General features: G+C 37.9%; 1 long non-coding RNA gene across 3 annotated transcripts in view; it reads left to right on the top strand.

Moving 5' to 3' along the window:
* LOC115427291 (uncharacterized) overlaps positions 1–15,911 on the top strand; it is a 28,479-nt gene extending 12,568 nt beyond the window's left edge. Inside the window, exons 4-6 of one of the 3 annotated variants that reach the window (XR_003936468.1) lie at positions 3,488–3,664; positions 10,903–10,906; positions 15,901–15,911. This is a non-coding gene — a long non-coding RNA (uncharacterized LOC115427291). Of the gene's footprint in view, positions 1–3,487; positions 3,687–5,925; positions 5,936–10,902; positions 10,907–15,900 lie in introns of those variants that run through there. The other 2 variants (XR_003936469.1, XR_003936467.1) reach the window with 2 other exon arrangements.
* The last annotated feature ends 10,176 nt before the right edge of the window (positions 15,912–26,087 follow it).

Here is a 26,087-nt window from a genome sequence, read left to right on the forward strand (position 1 = left end):
AAACAGGTGGTAATAATGCAGATGTTTGATTGGTTGAGATCCAGTTGTTGGTAGGTACATTGGTAGGTACAAACCACTTCACACTGGGAATGAACAACAAGATCTGGGGATGGTCCGACCCAGTGATTTGATCAACACAATTTCCCTTTTGTCAAAGTTGCCTAGATGCCGGCTTTTGCCCATTTTGGTCGTTTCTAACACATCAACTTCGGAGGCTAAATGTTCGTGTGCAGCCTAATATACCCACCCACTGACAGATGCTGTTGTAATGAGATAATCACGATTAAAACCACTGTCTTTCGTTGGTCATAATGTTATGGCTGATCAGTGTATGTCTAAGAGTAACATCTGAAAGTCACAACCAATTTAAAGAGGTTTTTGAAGTGGGTCTGTATGAGGTACTTATAGTCGGTGCTTTATCGCTGCAGTAGACTGATGTGTAATGCCCCATTTTGAAGAGGCTCTCTGGAGTAGCATCACAGAGAATAGTGTTCTGCTACTGAGGTGGGCTGTCACAAAAGGGCTATTTTTGCTGATTAAAAAAAGTCCACATAAAAAAAAAAAAATCAGCAGAGACAACAGTTTTAATACAATCTACATTTATCTTGAGCATTTTATGTTCTGCAGAAAGTTCTACAGTTGAGGAAATGTAATTCTATAAGAAAAGCAACAAAAAACTGTGAAATGATTAGGATTATAATGTATTCTTAAACTGTTACTGATTGCGGTAGGTTTTCTTTGAGTGGATAACAGTGTTTTTTGCAGCACAATTAAGGCTTAGTGTATGTATTGCAGCTGGACGTAACTTAACTGTTGGTCAGTAGAGAATGCATGAGTTTGAAAGTTAGACAAATATCCATGGTAACATTTACATAAAGCAAAAAAAAAGATTGGAAAAAAGGATTGCAGCGTGTCCTGTTAATGGAAAAAATAAGATAAGATTCCAAAGAGTACTAAGATACAGCAAGACAACAAACAATCATCTGTGTTCAGGTAAGTTCTGTTTGACACCACATCCACAGTAAAATAAAACTGAGCTTATTAAAAATCTGTCCAAAGTGAAGGTTTTCAAAAGCTCAAGGATAACAAAGATGTGGGAGAATAGGGTCACACTCCCCTTTGCGCATGTCTATTGTTGCTTAGCACAAGCGCATGCACCTGAAACAACAAATATAGGTCGTATAAGTGTGTAAGTCAGCGTTATAGCTGCAAGAAGGAGCTCCAGATCAGCACTGATACATTTGGGAAACAAACGCACAGGTGTTGGAGCAAAAGCTACATAATATAAAGGATGCTTAAAAAACTCAGACCAACATTCAACTTCACCGAAGACTGTATCCTCTGCATCTGCTAAGTTCAATGTATATATTTATTTATTTTGTTAAGCACAGGGAGAAAATACCCATTTAGAAAAATATCCGTATTAGTGCGGGCAGGGCATGAGTTAAATGAGGTTCACTCTGTTCAGCTACAGCATCGATTGGGCACAAACACAACGCTGTCCCCCCACCCTGCAGGTGCTGATTGTGGTCAGATTTTATGCAAATTAGGCCTTTGAAAAACCTGTGGGAGATATGATTAATGTACAGCGCAAAACAGCAGACCAGGTTATTAGAGGAGTGTCCTTGGTTCTCCAGTGTTGCCTATGTTATATCCACCTAACCACCCGAGGGGAAGAACCAAGGATCAAACACGACTTCCTTTTAAAATCAGAAGAGTCAAGTGCATTGATTAACCCATGTTTGTCTCCAAGCCAGTCCTGACGTTAAGAATTTGTTTTGTTTTGTGTTTTCCATACTTTCTGACAATTAAATTAGTGTCTCACAGTAGCCTAATGTACTTCTCTACTGATAAACTCATCTCACAGTAAACTCATGGACATCTCTACTGATAAATTAAGTCAGTTCTGCTTGCAGAGGAGATGTTGTGGCTACACACTGCATTCCAATAGATACACGTCAAAGACAGCTGTTATGACACTTTGCGTAGCACATCCCAGTAGCAAGGCATAGACTGACAGTTGGCAAGTCAAGTCAATAGGTGAGGTCCAATCGGAAGACAAAGTCGGATGATGTTGCGCAAGTCCAACCTATTGTTCAGGGTGGAGTCATCCAAGAAAACAGTTGTCAACCGGACCTGGAATTTGGGGCTTTTTGCAACTCGAGTTCCTACATGAGCTCTTGTCCAGAGAGACCAGCGCTGATTATTATATTTCACCTGTGACCACAATAAATGTTTGAACTGAGACCAAGATGCATCCTGAACTCGTCTTTGGAGCGTCCAATCAATGAACACAAAAAAAACCCACTAACATTTCCATAGCTTCCATGACGGGAGAAGTTAGAGTGTGTTGATTGGCTGCTATCATCAACTGCATTCATGTGGATGTGCATCATGGACCAGTTGGAGCTCCAACCAGGGTCAGACAGGCATAGTTGAGACCAGTTGAGACCAGAGTTAACCCACAAAGACCCAAATATCCACCAGTGACCAAATCCATCTACTGATCTAAAATATTTAATAACTTCTGATCTATTAATCCTATCAATCCTATCAATCACAATAATTGGTGTAAAATGCAGTTTGTCATCTTTTCATGGTCATCAGATATGACCCATTTGGACGTTCAGAGGCTCTGTAGTGAACGTGGAAACACCGTCATCTTCTACAACATTGATTCACCTGTAAAACCCATGGATTTGGATCATTAACAGTGGATGGTGGTTCAGTTAATGATATATTTTACTGAAAAAGTCACTTTTTCTTCAGTTTTCTTTGTTTTTGGTATGATAACACTCAAATGTAATCTCGGCATGATGATTAAAGCAGATGATCAGTATATTAAACATCAGAAAATAACAGATTTTCACTGAAAAAAAATGCAAAATAGAGAGGATAATATGATAAAGGAGATAAATCATTTAAGAATAGAGACAGAAATTTTTTTGGGAAGTGACATACAAGTAGCACTGGGTCTTTGTGAGTTAATACTAGGAATGGGTATCAGTAAGGTTTAATCAATACTGCTACTGTTATCGATTCTGCTTATGCATCCAGTACTTTCACTGTATCCTAATTGTTTCTTTTTTAGGTTAGGGTTAGCGATACAGTTCAAATTGAACAGCATTATTTGCTTTATTTTGTCATTTGCATTATCGCCTCATATAATTAAGTTATCTTTATTTTCTCTGGTGTGAGATGTGCAGCCGCATTGTTTTCAACACATCACTCATCATCATAGACTCCAATTTTGTAATGACAGTAGTATGAAACAAACGTAAAAAAAAAAATTATTTACTGCAGAAGAAAAAAAGATAAGTGAAAGGCTTTTTTTTTTTTTTCAGTGTTTGTCATCTTTTCATGGTCATCAGATATGACCCATTTGGACGTTCAGAGGCTCTGTAGTGAACGCAGAAACACCGTCATGTTCTACAACATTGATTCACCTGTAAAACCCATGGATTTGGATCATTAACAGTGGATGGAGGTTCAGTTAATGATATATTTTACTGAAAAAGTCACTTTTTCTTCAGTTTTCTTTGTTTTTGGTATGATAACCCTCAAATATAATCTCGGCATGATGATTAAACCAGATGATCAGTATATTAAACATCAGAAAATAACAGATTTTCACTGAAAAAAAATGCAAAATAGAGAGGATAATGTGATAAAGGAGATAAATCATTTAAGAATAGAGACAGAAATTTTTTTGGGAAGTGACATACAAGTAGCACTGGGTCTTTGTGGGTTAATACTAGGAATGGGTATCAGTAAGGTTTAATCAATACTGCTACTGTTATCGATTCTGCTTATGCATCCAGTACTTTCACTGTATCCTAATTGTTTCTTTTTTAGGTTAGGGTTAGCGATACAGTTCAAATTGAACAGCATTATTTGCTTTATTTTGTCATGTGCATTATCGCCTCATACAATTAAGTTATCTTTATTTTCTCTAGTGTGAGATGTGCAGCCGCATTGTTTTCAACACATCACTCATCATCATAGACTCCAATTTTGTAATGACAGTAGTATGTAACAAACGTAAAAAAAAAATTATTTACAGCAAAAGAAAAAAGATAAGTGAAAGGCTTTTTTTTGTCAGTGTTTTGATAGTGCAGCGGTTTTCCTACAGCCTCCAGATCTCTAAATCCTCTGCTCTGAATCCATGGACGACAGATCAGATGATGCTCTGACCATTCCACATTAAATCTGTGACTAAACCCAAGTCAAAATAATCAGCAGCCACTGGTCACTTTTAATGATTACCTCATGTTCATACTTTGGCTCTAGGCTGCTAGCGTACAGATACATAACATAAACAGTGCAGACAGATGAGCTGTGAGCTAAACATCACACTGTTCATTTCTCCGCTTGTACATGTTGGTTTTTTATTCCTTTTTGTGACAAATCACTCGTGTTTATGCCCAAATCTGCAAAAGACTTGTTGCTCCATGTCCTCAAGAGACGAATTCACTTTCATTTTCATTCTCCTGTGAAGACCAAACCTCTGTCTGTGTTTTTGAGCTGCCATGTGTGAGAGAGACCTGACCCGTCTCTTCAAAGACCTGAACCCAGGACTGTCATTTGGATCAAAAATCGTGCAAATGCATCACAGACGAATGCCTCCCTCAGAAATAGAGTTGGTGGGAAAATTTGACAAAACAACTTATACTGCTGTAATACAAAGGTAGGGCTGGACGATGAAACGATAATGATAGATATCGCAAAATAACTCTTCCCCGATAGAAATACGAGACATGCTCAATACAATTTTGATACAATTCATTCGTCCATGTTTTGACAGACATAAGAACAGCCAATCATAATTAAGTAGCGCCACAACGAACCAATCACACTAGAGCCACGTCAAGTTAGGTTGACGCACACAGCACAGGCGTAAGAGCAGCTGCAGGACACATGCTAATGTTTGGGCTGCAGGGGGAGGTAATGAGTGTTCCCTCGGGAGAAAATCTGATCGAGAACTCGGGCGACCGAAAAGTAGGATGCGGCATAGAAGCCAGGAGTTGGACCGAGGTTATAATAGTTCTGGATTTTTCATTACAGTTTAGTTTTAGTTCGTTTTGACTTTTTTTCTCTAATTCAGTTAGTTTGAATTTGTTTTTAGAGCAGGTATGCCAGTTTTTATTCGTTTTTGTTTTCTTCTAAATGCTTAGTTTTAGTTTAATTGTAGTATTAGTTTTAGTTTATTCATATCTTTTATCCTCTTCGCCGTTGTATTCAAATAAATCCCAGACAGGACTCTGTTGCTTTCTCCCAACTTTAGCCTCTGTGTTTCTAGGTTGAGTGGGAACAAGAAGACGACTCTAAACGACAAGAGACGAGAAGTGACGGACCGTGAAGTGCCGTATGGTGCCGCTAGCTAAAATAGCTCAAGTGAAATATATCCATTTCATATCAATCCAACATTGAAAAAAACAAAAACGAAGGGAATTTTATCCATAATTTTTATCTATTTTAGTTAGTTTTGTAAGCACACAATACAGTTTCAGTTAGTTATCTTTTTTTTTTTTCTTTTAAATATAGTTTTTATGCAAATTTCTCCTAATAAAAGACACCAGATGAATAACCAACTTTCACCTCTGTGTTTGAAGTGCAGGTCTACTGTAGGAACCTATATACACTGTGTCTGGTCATGTCTAAAAATTCAGTCCTACTGGGTAGATATTTTACAAGGTATGGAGAGTCTTTGAAACTGGACCCTTACTCTCGGGACATCCAAGTGGGGACATTATCGACATCAGCTTGAAAAGACTGTATGATATCCTCGCATATGCTGCAAGGAAAAATATTTTCATGTCTTGGATAAATGACAAACCTCCCACTAAAACGACTTGGCATAAAATCCTTATGGAATGCATTCCTATGGACTATTTGACCTGTTTACTTCATTCTTCAAAGGGACAGTTTATGAAAATTTGGACTCCATACCTCCGTTTCACAAACTCATCAGTCACTTCTGTGCTTTCAGACCTCATCAATGACTGAAAATCTTTGGTGCCTGTTTACAATTAGATCACTACTGATCTCACCTGTCACTGCTTGATTGTCTGATCTTTGTTTTATCTTCACTATAACTCTAGACTGTGGACTAATTGCTTTATCTTGGATTAGTATACCTTTTTTTTTTTAAATTTTCTTATAGACTGGGTGTTGTATTGAGCCATTTGTTGCAAAAAAAAAAAAAAAAAAAAGTAATAAAATCTAATAAAGATAATTGAAAAAAAAATTTAAAAATTAAAAAAACCAAACAAACAAACAAAAGAAAAAAAAAAAAAAAAAAAAAAAAAAAAAATATATATATATATATATATATATATATATAATATATATATATATATATATATATATATATATAGTTTTTATTTATTTCAGTTAACAAAAATGTTTTTTCAATTCTAGTTTTCGTCATTTTGTTAGTTTTCCTTAACGATAATAACCTTGACTCGGACGTTCAAAACGTGTTAACTTTCCTTTTTGGTTTACGCCAGTTACAGTAGTTATGGAACACACCCCCACGTATATTGTTTTGTGAAGATGGTCTGTTTTGTTTGTGTTCTCTTTTAAAACTTGAAAGCTTTTGCCTGCTGGTCAGACTTTTAGTTTAGTTTTAAATATATGTGCCTGTTTTATTTCTCTGAAACAGTTGTATAATGTTCTTTAGCACATCTGTCATGTTCAACCTCTGACAGAAAGTAAATCATATTTAAATCAAAAATAACCTTCTGATGTTTTCACAACTGACTTATGAGTAACAAAAAATTTAAGCTTCACAAAAATAGTGATTTGATTTATATCGTGATACATATTGATATCATCTGATATGAAAAAAATTATCCTGATATGATTTTTTTGCCCTATACATGGGAGAACAATTTTTTTTTTATTTTTCAAATGTCTCTGGTATTGTTAGGAAAACCGATAATGTCAGAACTTATCAATACTTCAGTTTTAATTATCTGGCCTAGGTACCCACCCCTATATGATACCCAGCTGGTGCAATGACCTCCACTGTCGTGTGGTTTTAGTGTTATTTAAACTGTCTGTTGTATTTATGTCATGCCAACACACTGGAAATATTTGATCATTTACGACATCACTTAAATTACTGACAGATACATAGAATCCCTATCAATTCTAAATACTTAGAAATCTCAAAACAATCAACTATTGTGAAAACTCTGACCTCTTGCAGAACAGTAAAGCAGTGGCTGGGTTTAGACATTGTGTTGTGTGATTAATTACTGACAATCATGTACCTCTGAACAAAACAGCTATCAATCAGTATACTGTAAATACATGTGGATAAATAAACACTGCAAGATTACAGAAAAAATGCCAGAAGGGCATGAACAAGACAAACTGTAAATAGAGCAATTAAATAGATGGAAAGGGTTATCGCTGCCTCTAAGGCACGGTACCAGAGCATTCAAGAATAGGTGTACTCGTCATTGGAAAAATAGTGTGTAATCAAATTCAATCTGTGAAAAGATTAGATTTTCAAAGTCATCTCATCTTTCCTTAGGACAGCACAGAAACTAATACAGGTACATTACAGTATATTGCATCAATCACTGTCAAAATTTCTATAAAATCATTTCAGCACTTTTAATAAGCAACAGTAAATGTCATTCATTATTAATACATCCAATCAATATAAGCACCACGCTATTTGTTCTAAGTCCTGCTTTTTTGGCCAAAGTGAGCAGATGACCTGGAAACTGCGAGCATTTATTATATTACAGATGTAATAAATCACTGTAGTCTCTAAACACTTCTGGTCTGCAAACAGTTCTCATTATTATGTAATGGTTTGATAGTTTTACTCTGCAATTCTGTCTCATTTTGGTTTTACTGCTAATGGAAACTTAGTGTATAAATAGGACTTACTGAGTATTAGTCTAGGTTTTCGTCCCAAAATGTAGGATTTTATATGTCAAGCACAAATTTAAATGAATTTCAGTGTATGCTGATTGGTTTAATGATTAACCCCTTAATGCATAGTGGTCACTATAGTGGACAGTTATTCAAAACTGTTGTATATTTATGGGTTTTGTTGTTTTAGTTCCATATCAGCCGACACAGTGGACGTGTATTCATCATCTCATACACTGCAATTCATACCATTACTGTAACTTTACTGTTCTTGATAAACCTGATCTGCACTAACAAGTGTAAATCACTTGTTAATTGTTAGACAATTTTTTTTTTTTTTTTGCATATTATCTCCATGAAGTGAGTAATAACTAGCATTAGAATATGTTAAAATGTGAGAAAACATCAGATTAGCAGCATAAAAAATGTTTTTTATTTCATTGTTTTCATATCCCTGTCTGATATTGGGATTTAAAGACGTTCCTTTACTTCAAAAATTTAATGCACGGACATTTTTGTAACTCAATGAAAATACAAAAAAAAAAAAAAAAAAACTTGATTGCATTGTTTTTTTCATGCCCAAGGAGGAATAAAAACACTCAAGAAAAAAAATCTTGACTAAGGTTCTCATAATTCATGCATGAAAAGGTTAAAGGTGGGGTAGGAGATGTTTTCCTGGAGCATTTTTTACTATATTGGTTAAAATCCCCTTCACACCCCGATTGCAACCAATTAATTAAATGCTCTAACACAAAAATACAAAAATTTAGCCACCAGTGGAATGGACAGGACTGAAAAAACAACATCCAATCATTTTAATCAGCCCATCGAAATGATTGAATAGTAATACGTCTATCAAACTCAACTGCCATTTGTCCCTCCCCCCTCTGCGCGTACCCCTCTTCATGCACTAATCAAGAACAAGCATTACGCATTCCAGTACTCTGGAGGCGTCTGAAGAAAGGGGTTTGGACTTTATTTTAAAAATGTAGTTTGCTCAAACTGTTTTTCCAAGCTGTCCCACCCTCCCTTTAAGAACATATTAATTACACATATACAGTGAATGGGGTTTAAACATTATTATTAGATCTACAGGGTGGGGAAGCAAAATTTACAATATTTTGAGGCAGGGATTGAAAGTCAGTGTATGACCAATTAGTTTATTGAAAGTCATGAGAATTTATTTGCCACAAGAAAATTGACATAATAGAAAATGTTTTTATTCTATGTGTCCTCCTTCTTTCTCAATAACTGCCTTCACACGCTTCCTGAAACTTGCGCAAGTGTTCCTCAAATATTCGGGTGACAACTTCTCCCATTCTTCTTTAATAGTATCTTCCAGACTTTCTCGTAATAGTTTTGCTCATAGTCATTCTCTTCTTTACATTATAAACAGTCTTTATGGACACTCCAACTATTTTTGAAATCTCCTTTGGTGTGACGAGTGCATTCAGCAAATCACACACTCTTTGACGTTTGCTTTCCTGATAACTCATTTGGGCAAAAGTTTCTGAAAAGGTATGGATAATAGTGTTAGGTATGATTATGACATCAATATATGTTTGGTTTCAAAACAATTGACGCAGTGCCTGCTGAGAGAAAACAACTAAATGTTCATTGTAAATTTTGCTTCCCCACCCTGTATGTGGGGAAAAAAAACCTTAGAATCTGCGGTTACAAACACCACAAAAGACTGACCCATGTAACTAACTCAAAGTATCCATTTATAAGAGCAAAAAAAAAACAAACCAGAAGCTCTCTAACTCTGCCAGCTACCATCCAGATTGCTATGTGGGAGTTTATAGACAGTATGTGACCAGACCACACTTCCACTTTTCTTTTTCTGCTCATCTTCTACTCTGTAAAAAAAATAAACAAAGAAACATGTTTTCAGGGCTTTACCACATGCAGTTTTTCAACAACACAAAACCACATGTACTTGATACTGCTATACAGTAGGAGATTGATGTGAAGTTGCCCTAACCTCAGGAGCATGCCTTCCAATACAGCCATTACAGAAAACACACAAGCATATGGCAAGCTGAAGGTCATGTGCAGAACGGGGTGTTTGTGTGTGTGTGCATGTGTGTGTGTGTGTGTGTGTGGATGTGGAAACACCAGGCTAATTGAATGTAAGGAGCCATATGAATACTGATTCAGCATGGGGAGTAACAGATGTGAGGCTTCAATCCAAAACCTCAATATTAAGTTGAGAGTGAAAATGCACATCAGTTGCTGAGTCGGGCTGTGTCTCGTCCCACTGACAATTAGACTTGATCGCTCGTGTTCTGGCTTTATTTTCTCTCCCTCTCAAATGCAACGACGGACTCCACATACAGAAAACCTTCACTCACTGTAAAATTAACTAACAAATTCTATTCATGGCAATCTGAAGACGATGCTAGTGTTTATACCATTGTTTTGTTGTTGTTTTTTCATATACGCTGAGCCATGCCGTATTCTTTTGTGCCCATTTTAAAACCCAGTGTCACATTTTACAAATTGGCCTCAAGCTGCTTTACAATCTGTACAGCATATAGCACTCCCTGTACCGAGACACATCTATTATGTTCACAAGTACTGTATTGTGGACATACTATAGAAGTATGAATACAGATAGATATCTCCTTTGTACAACAGAGCCCTAAAGATATTCCCATGTAACAGATGTCATGCAGAGATAAGAGTAGAATTTCACTAATGAGTGCTTTGATGTGAATGCAGGGGACAGCATTACAAGATCAAACCCAACTGAAACAAAATGTGGCTTAAATATTTTATGGTCAAAATGTGTTACGGACGTAGCAGGGATTCCAATTCACCCAATTATGTTTGTAATATATACTGTGTTTATATCCAATTAACTTTATGAATCCTCTGCAACAACTTCACCATGTGGAAGTGAATTACTGTTGGCAAGGACTGGATAACTAGTTCAGCTGGGAAGTATGATTTAATCCTGTATGCAGCGCTGTTATAAAACAGATAAAGAGAAATAAGCACTCAGAGATTAGTATGGATGGTGATTGTTTGAGTCGTGTTTATGCTTTTGCTCTGAGTGCAAATCCCCGTGGGGGCAGAGATTTGGTTGCTGTTTGTATCCTGCTGAATCTGCATTGGCTTCGACAGTCCATCCAATCAGACAATCTTGTGCACACCTACAGTGACATCACCCCCTCCATATCTGCCAGCGGGAACAGCAGATATCATTCACGACCCCATCAGTAACGAAACTCCTCCACTCACAATCTGTTTGGTCTTTAATAAATCAGACCCAGCAACACCCACATATTCCAGTGGCCTTCAGAAAGGGAATTCATCATTCAGCTGTTGACCAAATCTGGCACACCCCAAGCAGTCTTGGCAACAGCGGGGGGAGGTTACACACATACTGCTGATTTATTGGCATGATATACTGGACATAGCAAAATAAAATATGTTGCACAGGACATAAGCCATTTATCTTGGAACTGTCACAAACCAATCTTTACTGCAAGGACAGGAAGAAATTGAAAAACGGGAAACACACTAGCAAGTTGACCAAGTAAGCAAAGCAGTGCCCTCAAGGCCTCGGTACAGCCTACATACATTACTTGAACTATAGCCGGTGAAATTCTATATTTTCATTGATTCAAACTTTGCACTGGGGCTGGCGATCTGGACAAAAGATCTTTTGAGGTGAAATCACGATCAATGATCTGAATCACAATTTTCTCACCTCTTATGAATCAAGTTTCCCTGTGGTTTTTCATATTTCTTCAGGCAGTGTGATGGCTTTTTGTTGGTAACTGACAAGATACTCAGCATTTTTTGCATAATTCTGTATCATCACTATTGCCATATTTTGACATACTGCTGCTGTGTTTCCATTAATTATCTAGATTGTGGTGGCCTATTTAGTCGCGGTGAGTAAATGCAGTTTTCACACTCGCATGACTCTTAGGCATCTGTGCAAATATGAGTTATTGCATGTCAGTACAGAAGATGGACCCACAGCTGACAGATTGACAGTAATTCTTCATCAACTGCAGCAAAACAACATATTACACAAACTGCAAATTATTGTGAGCCGAGGCCAAACACTGAAGAACAGACAGAAGCTCAAGCATCACTAGTCACTTTTCCATTGACCCTCGAATTGCACGAATATAACTTGCACATAAAAAATTACCTGATGGACAAACGACAATTTCGCCCAAACTCTTGTTTTTCAAAGAACAGCTTTTGCGCTGGCAAGAGGTGGTTTTTCGGATGGGTATATCACGCAAAACTACAATGGAAAGACCTTTTCCTGCAACTAGAGTCACATGAATAAAAAAAAAAAAAAAGGATGTTCCAAGCGAAGAAGAAGAGTTTTAAATAAACATGGTGCAGTACGTGTGGACACACCAGGAAACTGAATCATTTTTCAATTTAGCACAGGATAGAGGGGTAATATATAATAATAATGATTATATCTGTAAATCAACATGATATTTACATTCGTTGCAATGTTTATGGAATAGACGTCTCATGTCATCTTGTGATAATAAATAAACAAATCATCGCATTTGTGACTTAATGGAAAAACCAACATCACGCACTTCTGTTTTTTTTTTTTTTACATTTAGTAGATATCGGTAAAGTTTTGCACAGATATCCAATGGAAAAGCCACTAATGTAAACAAACTGCAATGAACTCACTAGCCTAGCAACCTGTGCTAGCAACAGTAAGAAGTCTTCATCACAGGTTCATGTAACATACTCTGGGAAGTATGATGGTTACATGGATTTAGCTGAGTGGGAAAGTTTTGAAAGCACTGATATTTGCCTTTTTAACAATCTGTACAATACATCTGAAAAGTAGATCTTACAACAAATGAAGATCAATCCTAATCTAAGGTCATAATAGCATATAATCATCAAAAGTGAGCACTTTCAATTGCAGCTCACTGCTTCTCAAGTGTTTTGTGCACAAATGCAAATGCTAGGTGCTGTGTGTGTATTTAGATGAGTAAAATGCAGACACCAAATTTCCCAACGGGGATAATAAAGCGAGTTAACCTTAACCTTTTGTTAGTACTACTTTGTGCCAAGAACTAATGATGTTCCCTTAGAAAACCTTGCACTTATAAACATATGAACATACAATTGTAGTGGCTGCCATCTGTGTTAACAGCCTTTAGAAAAAAGGAGGGAAAGGTAACACTTCTGTTTATAACAAACAACTACTGTCAACACATTTAGAGAAAACATTAAAGGAGTGATATTTTGCTTATGTTAAATGGAATTAGTCATTTTAAAACATTTCCCTGTGGGCTACATAAACTGCAAATGCTATGCTCGGGTCTGAATTCTTCATTAATTCAACTCCACAGGTCCATCTTCAACCCTATTTCTGAGTAATGACACCAGAAAGGTCGTTTGGAGCGCTGGCCCTTTAAATACAAATGAGCCACTTCATGCCCCGCCCCCTCCAGGTTGTTAGCTGTGCTGCTCTGTCCCGTTCAGCCAATAACTGAACATTTTAGGTAATTGGCTTGAAGTTTGGACATATTTTCAGTATGGACTACAACCAATGCCGCTGACAAACAATTATGTCGTGCTCAGAGAAATGTTAATCGGAAGTCTTGACCGTATATGTGCAAATGTTGTGACATAACTAGTTGTAGATGTACCACATTAAGCAGGAATGAAAACGGGTTGTAGAAATCCACTTGATTTTTGCTAAAAATGAATATAAAGATAGCTTTGCAGCACCTGGAGGGTTCAAATTCAAACTTTTTGAACTATTAAGGTCCAAATACACAAATAAATGAACCAAAGACTAATAAAAGTGGGTTTAGCAAAATATGACCCCTTTAAGTAAAAAAAAAAACTTAGTTGTTTTTCTTTTTTTTTTGTTTTTTTTACCATTATAAAGTATAGATTAGCAACAATAATATAAAATCAACATCCACTAAAACTTTCTTATTTCTACTTGGTCCTCTTGTGGGTGTTGTTCATAGCTTTATCACATTTTTGTGCAAAGACGTGATGTTCGCAGGCCTCCAAAATACATTCCAATATTGCGTAAACATTGGCAGACTGATAACCTGCACAACAGTCATCCTGCAAACTACAATCCAACCTGTAATTTAGATGTTTTCAGATTTCATGAGGTCCAGTGAAAGACATGATAGCTATGTTTGGATGCTCTTTCTATTGGGAGTAAAAGCACAGTACACTGGGTTGGATCTCTCTTTTACCATCTCAAAAGCCATTAGTGTGGACTTGCATGGTCATCAGCAGCATATGAACAGATTTCATCCAACATATGCAATATGACCAAACAGACTACTTGTCTTGCCCTTTTGTACCTGCAGAAAACAATAAATTCCCATTTCTCTCATCCCAGGGTGGCTCGCCTCTAGCTTTTTCAGAAGCAAAAGAAACATGAGGAGGGTTAGGATGCAGCTGCAAAATTTGGCTACTTATCACATCTAGACATTTTCCTCTCCCGTGACCCAAGACATACAGTCACCAGCATTTCTCTGGGAGCCAAAAAAGACTGCTCACTCTGTCATAATAAATAGCACAAGAGAGAAATGAAGAGAGAAAGGGGTCATCTCACGCTGTGCTCGGCCATATGCTCTGACCTCAGTTCAGATGGCCTCGGGTTTATTGCAATACAAAAACTCGCATATCTTCGCAGCTCAGTCCTTGTTAGTGACCAGAGCTTGTCGTTGCGATCTAAAGTGAAACGGACCAGATGACTCATGGTTCTCTATGGGGGGAAAAAAACATGACTCAAACGTGATTGCAGATTAATGCTGTTTTAAATGCACTTTATTCAAGTGGATTCAACAAAACTCATCAGAAATAATTTAGCCTCGTCTTCATTTTACACGATAGGGCAAAGGTTTAATTGCTGTTGAAAGCGTTCCGTTCAGTCGATGATGCTAGGGCTGGTTCTTTCGGCCTGAGTGGAAGCACAGTGACTCATTGCTCATCTGTGGTGTTTTTCCCCCCTCGCTAAAAGCTCTACAAAAAAGGTAACAAATGAATACTGATGCTCCCCTGGCTCTTTCTGGTGCCAGTTCCCCGTTTACTACTAAACTACCTGTGACAAACTGCCCAACAGTCAATGAAATATTACCCATAAAGCCCAATGCCACTATAAACCCAGAGCTGTCAGCTGATTTGTGAATCCAATTACCTTCCTCTCTTTAATGGGTGTGTTCAGTGCTATGATGTAAGTCAGCTGCTGTGAGCATCTGTCAACCAAGAGTCAGATTTCATAGGAATAACATGCAGCACCTGAAACAGGAGGATGCATTCATGACTTCATTTTATGCATTTTACACATCCATTTTTTTTTTAATTCAGTGGCTTTTATCTTCTATTTCATGTAACCCGTTCTAATTAGACCTACTCTAATTTCATCTTGATTTATAATTTATAAAGTGGGTTTTAATTTTAATCTTACATTACATTAATTATGGCATGCTATCCTTGTTTTTATGTTCCTTCTGTGCATTATATGAGAAGCACTTAATGGAGGGCATACTCAGCCGCATTGTATGAAAGTATTTCAAATGAAATACAGGATAATAAGTCAAATCACACTTAGCCTCTGCAAATAACACAGTTGCAAGAGGTTGTAAAGTAAGCATCCAGATTTAGAAATGGAACAAATACATTCCCTGTTGAGTGGTGATTTTTCAGATTTAGACACACTGAGTTGAGAGGTGCTCAATATGCAAAATTAAAGTCTATTTTTTGGTGCTTTTTCATTCGAGTCTACATTGGTATGTTGAATTTGGCATTTCTAAAAGATGAATCTGTGCGTTACCCTTGATACCAAGTAAGCCAGTTAAAACCAAAATTGCATTTTTGCCCACAATAATCACAAGATTTTGTTCTATATCGTTGCTCTGTTGAGATTTGGTGTCATATGTAAAGTGCGTTACAAATAAAATTTATTATTTTTATTTTTATCACCAAATCATACAGTGATACACATGAACTAAAAATACCATTTGGAAGTGAAAAACAGATGACAAGTGTAAACAACATTTACATGCATCAGAAATTCACACTCTTAGCTAAGGTCTCTTGGTTCCCATCATGTAAGTTCTTAAAAAAAAAAATACAGTATTTTTAGAGCTCATCAGTAAAATTCACACCTGAACAAACACTGGGGTGGACATATGTGAGCGCTGTGCTGGCGTTTGATAGTTTGCAAAATCAGTAGCATGGAAAATGGTTAGATGAGCATTTGCTGACAGAACTGTGGGAGTGCAAACTGAAGGTACACAACAGTTGGCACTGGTTGACATCTGGGAGAGAGACAAGCTGCTGACAGGAAGATTATCTCTACCGGAGCTCCAGAACAGTGGGAGCTGTCCACAGCAGCTGTGACGCTCCTTAGGGAGCAAGGACTCCAAGGTCCACATGGAGAGACTTTCACAGATACAATGAAAATTAAAGTGCAACAGTCTTCCTGTACACCACTCACTTAGCACATATTGTCAGAGTAAAAGACACAGGGAAGAGGGGAGCGCATCCATCAAAAGGACAGGTGAAATGATATGCAGAAATGCAGTGATGATGACTCAGATCCCATGGGTATCTGTCACCTGCAGGAGGCCATGGTCAGGCCACTTTTATGTAAAATGCTCTGATGAAATAAAATGAAGAAAAAGACTGGAGGAGGGACTGTGTGGATGGGATGAAAAGGAGGAACATCCTGTGTGTGTGTGTGTGTGTGTGTGTGTGTGTGTGTGTGTGTGTGATTGTCCATTTGCTTCCTCTCTGCCTCTAGGTAATACTGGATGCTTTATTTTTAGTTATTTTAAAGTCATTTATAATTCATTTAATTAAACACTGGTCCAACATAAGGAATGGTGCTCTGTATTTGTAAATGGGTAAACTATGCACATACATAACAACTGTCAGGATGTTCTCAAAGTGATTTGGATGTGAAAAATCATTTGGTTGCATGTGTTCCAGTGGGACTCAGATAAAAGTAAAATCATGTAGTGTATGTTGTGTACAAATTATAGACTTACATCTTAAGGAGTGGTTAATAACAGACATTATCAAAAACACTGTAAAAATGTTTGCATTGTGACCAACACATAAGATTCTCATATGGGTGTGACAAAATATCGATATGGCGAACTATCACGATATTTGATCTCACAATGGACTATCGATGCGCTCTCGCTGCAAATCCGTTTTTTACATTATCATTAAAATATAGCCGCTATAAACTTCTTTCATTGTTCCTCCTTAGTGAGTCGAGTCACACAAGTGGCTGAAAATTGGGCTGAAGTCACAGAAGAAGAAAAAACAGCACTAATATGGTGGACTCGAGCAGTGAAGTTAAACTGAAAGATGCACCGGCATTTTTTCAATCCAAAGTGTGGACTCACTTTGGCTTTTCTAGTGTGGAGGGGACAAAGCTGCATAAGGACTTCGCAGTTTATAAGAACAGTCTCACAAAAATATGATACACGGGCAGCACGACAAACATGCACACTTGAGACATGAGGTGGTGTTTTCTGAATGAGTTTAAAATAGTGTCACTGTTTGTCAGACACCTAAAAAAATCCTGTTTACAGTTCTGTTGAACTGAAACAGTGTCATTGTTTTTGCACTATTGCTGGTTTGTACTCTGGCTAAGTTATGCTGCAAAATATAAACTATGAAATTCATTTTTTGGTTTGTTTTTGTTTCACCCCTATAAACACATGGATATATTGTAGGTTATTAAAAGCAATATATCGATAATCGCAGTATTGCCATATCAAGATATTAACATGAGCCGTGTATTGCATATCATATGGTGAGGTACCCTGAGATTCCCAGCCCTATTCTGATAGTTATTACATTATTGCCTACTTGGAGTTATTTTTCTTACTAATAATTGCTTCCATCTACCTAAAAACACCTGGGTGAAAATGACATAATTTTCGCCCGTCCAATGTAGTTTTTCCCTTTTGTATCAGTAATACAACTGCGTATGTTTCAAGTGCTTAATGCAACTAGAAGCACTCGGAGAGCGCAGACCTCCGCCAAGGCTGATCAGTGGCCCCCCCCGTGGGCCCCCCCACGCCAAGGAGGTTACGTTTTTGCCAGGGTTTGTTTGTCTGTTTGTTTGTTTGTTTGTCTGTCCGTTAGTGTGCAACATAACTCAAAAAGTTATGGACAGATTTTGATGAAATTTTCTGGTCTGCGCCCCCCCCGTGGGCCCCCCCACCCCCGATCACCACCAAAATTTAATCATTTCTTCCTTATCCCATTTCCAACAAACCCTGAAAATTTCATCCAAATCTGTCCATAACTTTTTGAGTTATGTTGCACACTAACGGACAGACAAACAAACAAACCCTGGCAAAAACATAACCTCCTTGGCGGAGGTAATAAATGGGTCTTCCTCTCAATGTGTACAGTTAAATTACTATTCGTATTCTACGCCACTGGACATGGATAGAAAAACACAACTGTTGCTTTTACTTGTATGAAACACAAAAAAATCACTGCTGCTTAAGAAACATTTAACAAATACAAGGAAAGGCAAGCAAAAATGTTTGTGATACGATCAGCTTTACAACATTACATCAACGACAAACCCCACCAGCTAATCTACATCAGACATCACAATTTTTTTTTTTTAATAAAAAGGCCATTTCAACTGACATTAGCTCTGGTTTACAAAGTTAGCATGTTTCCTCCTTTTTGGTACAGGTTTATTTTAATTTCAGCACAAACTGGTGTGCAAATTTCCAAACAATATCCATAGTTAACAGACGGTTATCACACAGTTTGCCCAGTTGTTACTGTCACATCATGATGATATGCCTACCACACATTAGCTGGGTGTAGGCATTACTGATGGTATTTTAGAATTTATCATTCCCTGGTAAACAATAAAATGCATGTCTTCAGCTTCTTGTTAAAAGTATCGAGTATGAAGCCTTACATGTTGTGGTTTTCTCCACACTGAGCTACAGAAGGTCCTGCCCAGAGGGCAACTGTGTTGGAAGCGATATATTGACAGTTTTTCTATGTACGGTAAATCAAAAATCTTATTCTATCAGATTTTTTTTTTTATTTTCTCTGCAGTGGAACAAAAGAGAGGGCATCTCAAATTGGGCTGACCCAGGTGGAGGCCTCCTCAGCTCACAGACGAGGCCAAATCAATGAGGGATGCAGTGAAATGCAGACAGCAAACCCCACCGGGAAAATGTTTGGATGCAGAGCCACAGGCAGAGAAAGGATGTGAATGTAGATGAGGATTCACATGGTGAGGAGGTTGCAAGGACATAAGCATGAGAGGTGAATAAATGAGCCCTGACTGCAACCATAGGAGCTGAGGTCTGGTACATGTTTTGTTTCCCACTTTTATTACGCTACAGCTTTATTCAGCAGATGTTTGAAAATGGCATTGCACAAAGCACTTTTTGCACAACCGGTAACTCCATATTCGACCAGAATGAGGCAAAAACTGTTTTGTGCATTTAGCCTCATTTGAATGAACTGAATCCAGTGTCTAATATAATGTCAAAGTAAACTGCTTAAGATATAACTTTTCTTATGCAGGACTTAACTGTAAGCTTTAACCCTGTTAGTGACCTCTGAACTAAAGAAAGCACTTACCAGCACTTGTTCGTCATGTTTTTCACGACTAGAAGAAGATCACTTCTTTGAAGTCAACTCATAAGAAAAACATTAATATTGGTAATGGTGAACCAGGTTGGAGAAGAATTCATTTAACCTGTTAAAGTAACACAACAGACTTTTTCAGCCTTCAAACTATATTTTTCAGGTCATTTTGGTACAACTCACAGTAGGTTCAATTACACTTTGGTCATCACTCCAGAGCGTCTGCACCGCCTGCACTGGCACTATGCAACTTCTGGGTTAGGGTCCGGACCCTGAAAAAAAGAACTACAAAATTTGACTGTTTTATAGTATACAACACTGATGCATCACGTAACTGATGGGCACATGCGCACACAGTGACCAGCAGTGACCAGAGTTTGGAGTCCTGGCTTTTGAGCTTTTACATTCAGTTGTGTCATGGCTTTCAATACAGACAATACTGTTTCTTGACTTTAGGGGGACCCCACGTGCAAAAGTCCTGTGGTGCTACTTTAAGCCCTGGGCCATTGGTTTCATGTGCTGCTTAGCATTAGCTTAGCTGTGCAAAGTCTGTCACATTGGTCTTTTGTTTTATTAAATTATTGATGACATGTTTGTCTCAGACTGTTAGTATGTTACCAGTATTTGCCCATTTGAGTACTTGCTGTTTGGATTGACTTATGTTTTGCCAAAGGTGTTTTTTTGAGCTTTCATCTGGCATCCCTCTGGTTACATGGATCTATAGAATGTGTATATTGACACAAGCACCACCATAGCCTCCCTATAGCATACCAACACAGATGGAACTGAAGCCCAGAGAACAAAACTGATATTAAAATTGACTGAATCACTGCCCTAGCCTATTCGCTAAAACACAACCTAAGACAAACAGTGGTGACGAACACATGGAAGTAGGAAGTGAATACAACAAGTACAAATACATTCAGGCACTCTACTTTGAACTAAAGTAGAGTTTGAACTAAAGTAGAGTCCGACCAATTAATCGAGCCAATTATAGCCTATCACCATAATCAACACTGACCAATATGCAACCGATGCATAAACTTTTTTGCTGCGAAGCGATTCTGTCACTTTACTCCTGTGTCTGTGCTGCCCCCAGAGAGTTAGAGGAATAGTAAAGCGTGTCAGTTTCACTTTCACTTCAGCTCCAACAATCATGCCACCCCCCCCCCCCCCCCACACACACACACACACACACACACACACAATCACAGACCTATCTCCCCTCGCTCCAACAAGGATTGACCGCTACCTCACCGCTCTGAAAATCCCAGGCCGCTATCCTTCCCCCATCTTACGAACTATTCACCCCCCACCCCTGTCCGTGCAGTTCCTGTGTACCTCACAATGTCATTCATTCTGCAAAATATGATAGAAGGCAATGAAAGTGAATGCCTGAGTGTCGTAGCAGACAGTAGATCCCACTTACTGCTAACTTAAAGGTGCTTTTACTGGTCAGAAACAGAGTAATACATTATCAACTCCAATGAAAGCTGTTTTGCTTTCCTCCTGAAATGTTACACCGGTGATGTATCACTTTCTTGTAAATGCTGACCACAATCCATTCCGCGAGAAGACGTGAAAAAAGCAACCGAACAAATTTTGGTCAGCGATATGTGCTGAAGGTACAAAAAAATTCACAAAGTTATCCAAACAGCAGAGCTTTGACACCGGCCAAGCTCGGTGCAGTAAACACTCAGGTACAGGGCGTCTTTTGAGCTCACACAGTGAATCCTTCATTGGTGCTAAATAACATATTAAAGAGCGTTTCTTCTGTGTTTATACAGCAGCCTGGGCACAGTGGGGGTCTGTCAGTGGGAAAATGTTTACAGCAAACAGGCCCAAAATGGAAGAAGGATTCCCAGCAAATCTCAGGATGGAAAATTACCATCCAGCCTCCAGCCACTCTGAGTAGTTCTAAGACAAATCAACCTGTACGTGTTACTACTGATGCTCTCCAGGAGATAAATATTTAGAGAATCCACTCTCATTCAGTGAAGAGTAGAAGGATGTATTCACAATCAGCCATCATCTAGAAAGCTATGGATACTTTGGCTGTGTGTCTGGATCCTCTGCTTCTTCAACAAGGTTCTGTTATATTATTACCTCCGCCAAGGAGGTTATGTTTTTGCCAGGGTTTGTTTGTTTGTCTGTCTGTTTGTCTGTTTGTTTGTCTGTCCGTTAGTGTGCAACATAACTCAAAAAGTTATGGACAGATTTGGATGAAATTTTCAGGGTTTGTTGGAAATGGGATAAGGAAGAAATGATTACATTTTGGTGGTGATCGGGCGTGGGGGGGCCCACGGGGGGGGGGCCACTGATCAGCCTTGGCGGAGGTCTGCGCTCTCCGAGTGCTTCTACTTCAAGTTTTGTGTCCCTCTTGCTCCTTAAGCTGTCAACAGCCTTCAAGCATCCTGCATTATGGGGGAGACACGGCTGTTTTTCAGACAAGTAACTTCAGAGGATGGAGCTTTTTCCTGAGTCAAACCACTCCACCAGTCAACCTAAACCTGAGGCTCCTAATGTATGTAATGCATTTGGAAAGATGGATTTTAGATTAGCAACTGGAGTGACACAGTAGTGAAACTGACAGGAAATCTGCAATATGAATGTCAATACAACATAGAAGTACAGTCGCAGAAAAAATTATTAAACCATCAAAAGTCATCAAAATCAATGGTTATGCAATCAAGTACTAACTCCTGTGTGTATCATGTGACTAAAACAGACAGAAAAGAAAACATGGAATGTCTAAAAGCACTGTTTTTGTCAGTACAATGCCATAGATATTGATGTAAGAACTGTAGTGATTTTGGTTATTATCAAGAAAACATGGAAAACTAGACTTCCATACATTTCCTGAAGGAAATGTAACCCATGTGCTTGCCTCTTGCTGGATCGGTGGACTTGTGCAATGTTAAAGCAAGAAATATGTCCCATTCACTTCATCTGTGAATGTGTGTTAGTGTTTGTGGACTGCCGTCACCACAGACTTTCTGTAGACCTGTATTCAGATGAGAAGCCCCTCCCACAGTCTGTGTCAGTCCTGTTCAAGCAGGGTTTAAATAGGCTCCTTTAATTGAATAGTTCCATGTGTGTGTGTCTGTGATCCCAGGTGAGCTCATTCATTTCATAGAGAGAATTTATGGGAAGTTTTTCAGCTTCATTATATTTATGTTTTTATATTTATTCTTATTGCATTCATTGGTTATTATTTAGATGTATTTTTAATTGTACTGTATCTGTATTAGTGTATCTTTTTTAGTGGAGTCTTAATTATCTTAACTGTCTGCAGCTGTGACACACAGACCACATGTGCTGTTACCATGACAACGAGCAGCGCAGCCACAAACATGCTCATCTATGACTGAAACACTGAAACAGCTCTGGAACAGCTGCTAATTATGGGAAAACCGTAAATGATAGGTGAAAACTAACATAATTGTGAGCAGCAGACAGACCTGGGAACACAAAGATGTGGGGGTTTTTTGTTCGTACTGTGAGAAATGATGGAGTTATGTCAGTGTAAAAACAGTCATCTCAGCAGGAGCACAGCGATCTGTTTAGCAGTAATCTGTACTGCTGTGAATAGGAGCTGAGGAGGGACCTGCCCTGAAACTAGTGCCTGTCATTTCACAGACTGATGGGTTTATGGGACATACCTGGGAGACAGAGCAGAGGGGCCGTTACCGCAGCAACGGAGCTGCACTGACACACACAGAGAGAGAGAGACACACAGAGCAGCAGGAATAGGCTGAGGGAGGCACTCACAACAGGTCCCGAGAAACTGCTAATTACGGGAAAACCGTAAAAGACAGGTGAAAACCGAAATGACCGTGAGCTTCAGAGAGACCTGAGGAACATACAGATATAGGTTTTTTTTCTTGTACTGTGAAAAATGACCGAGTAAGGGCAGTTTAAAATAGTCAACTGACTAAGACAAGAAGGAATCCGCTACAATGGAGAGTTAATGGAGGAAAGAAGGGATGAGCCTCCAAACTAGTGCCTGTCATTTCACTTTAAAAAGAGCTAGGTCTTCAAACATGGGTTCATATGAAGCCCAGGAACCGTAGCTACATTTGTGGAAAAGATCATTCTCCTCCTATTTATCGTTTGACTGGGAGGGCGAGTTGTCCAGAAAATTTTCAGGTGAATTTTCGCTGCTCCTCCACTCTAGGTGATGACATCACCCACTCTAGCAGAACAGATTTTTACTAAATCCAGGGGTTTTTGAAGACTCACTTATTAAAAACCGTAAACCTCATCCTCATACCACAGACATTTTTGGAGAGATGACAAAAAATACCTGCGTTTTAAAGTTTAAATGAAGTCTGTAGGTGAAAGTATGGCGAAGCAGTAGTGGTCAGAAAACAGACAACTTTTTTGTTTTTCCCATTGACAATGAATAGGGTTTTTTTTCGCATTCTTGTGCAAAAACCGTAAATGATATCGTTACCACGTGACCACACAGATAATCTTTGGGCCAAGCCAAACATTTCTGCATTGACAGAATAATTTTAGCACGAATCGTTTGGGAATGGTAGCCACTTGAAAATGGCCCAAGTCATTTCGGATGGAGAAATTTGAGCGGTTGTTCGCAAATTTAATGAAATCCGTGCATCGGAATGTCAAGCCAATAACATAGCACAGCTTTCGAGACCAGGCTGCACATTTTTGTAATAACATGTGTTGGTCTATTTCCAACGGTCTGGGCTGCATTTTTTTGCAAATTTTTTTGTATAAGTCAGAAAAAAAAGAAGAAGAAGAAATACGATGAACAATAGTCCCCTGTGCATTGCATTGCAAGCACATGGGGAATGAGAGACATAAGATGTGGTGTTTTCTGAAAGAGTTTAAAATAGTGTCACTGTTTGTCAGACACCTAAAAAAAATCCTGTTTACAGTTCTGTTGAACAAAAACAGTGTCATTGTTTTTGCACTATTGCTCTTTGTACTCTGGTTAAATGATGCTGCAAAATATAAGCTATGAAATACTGAAATGCTTTTTTTGTTTGTTTTTTCTTTCATCCCTATAAACACATGAATATATTGTAGGTTAAGAGCAATATATCAATAATTGCAGTTTTGCCATATCGAGATATTATCGTGAGCCATGTATCGCCTATTGTGTCATGAGGTAACCTGAGATTCCCAGCTCTATTCTCATAGTTATTACATTATTGCCTAATTGATATTATTTTTCTTACTCATAATCGGCTAAATATCAGCTCTTAAATTAACCCTATCATGCACTAATTATGTTAAATTTAGTCAAGATATTTTTCTGCAGTGTTTTTATTCCTCTTAAGACATAAAAAAAACAAAAAAAAACAATGCGATCGATTAAAAAAAAAAAAAAAAAGTTACTAAAATTTCCACTCAGCTGGACACCATGTATTTAATTTTTGAAGCAAAGAAACATGTATTTAAAATCTAATATCAGAAAATGATATGGAAAACTATGCAATAAAAACATTTTTAATGCTGCTAATCAGATGTTTTCTCACATTTGAACATACTCTAATACTAGTTATTATTCACTGCATGGAGATAATATGCAAAAAAAAAAAAAAAAGTTTAAAAAATACCTGTCAATTACAGTCTAATAACAATTAGCAATTGATTTACACTAAAACAGATCAGGTTTATCAAGAACAGCAAAGTTACAGTAATGGTCTGAATGTCAGTGTATTATGGGATGGTGCATAAGTGTCCACTGTGTTGGCTGATATGGAACTAAAACAACCAAAACCCTGAATATACAAGAGAACAGCTGGAGAAGAACTGTCCACTGGAGTGACCACTGTGCATGAAAGGGTTAAACTCCTATGAGCTATTTTTTGTTATCATTATATTTGTCCAAACAAATGTACTTTTAGTTGTACCAGGCATTAAAATGAACAAGAAATTGAAGAAAACAAGGGTGGTCTAATAATTTTTTCCTCAAATGTATATATAACCACATGGTAAAATGTTGGAAAATGAAAAATGTTCTGTGCTAATTAAGTGCCATTTTTGATGCAACAAAAATGCTTCATAATATGCTGAAAGGACAACAGTTGGACAAAGTCTTGTTGAGCTTTATGGGAAATGTAACACAATTTTGTTCCAAAGTACACTGAGTACAAGCCGCCTTCCAAAACACATACTGCACCAAACAGATCCAGAGCCAGTACTTCCCACCTTTCACCCCTTTCAGAACACAATGTAAGGACAGCAAACTTTAATTTATTTTTTTGATACAACAATTTTGACTGGAAAAGAAGTAAAAAAAAAAAAAAAAAAAAAACACACAGCAAGCATTAACATGTACTTCTTCCTACTTACTGATACTGAAATATCCTTAATGTGAATGTGAATGCACCTACAGTGTGTTGCCATATATTTCATATTGTCCATCCACTCTGCAGCAGCAGCAGCCGCAGCAGTAGTAGTGGTGAGCCTTTTCTGATGTAGTGAGCTTCATCCTAAATGTAATCCATCATAGCCTGTGTTGTGCTATTTTCAATTGTTTATCCTGGCATTGCTGGAAAGAGAAAAATGCCAGAATAACAGCAAAATCT

The sequence above is a fragment of the Sphaeramia orbicularis genome, chromosome 10 (assembly GCF_902148855.1).
Source record: "Sphaeramia orbicularis chromosome 10, fSphaOr1.1, whole genome shotgun sequence".
In the NCBI taxonomy this organism is placed as follows: Eukaryota; Metazoa; Chordata; class Actinopteri; order Kurtiformes; family Apogonidae; genus Sphaeramia; species Sphaeramia orbicularis.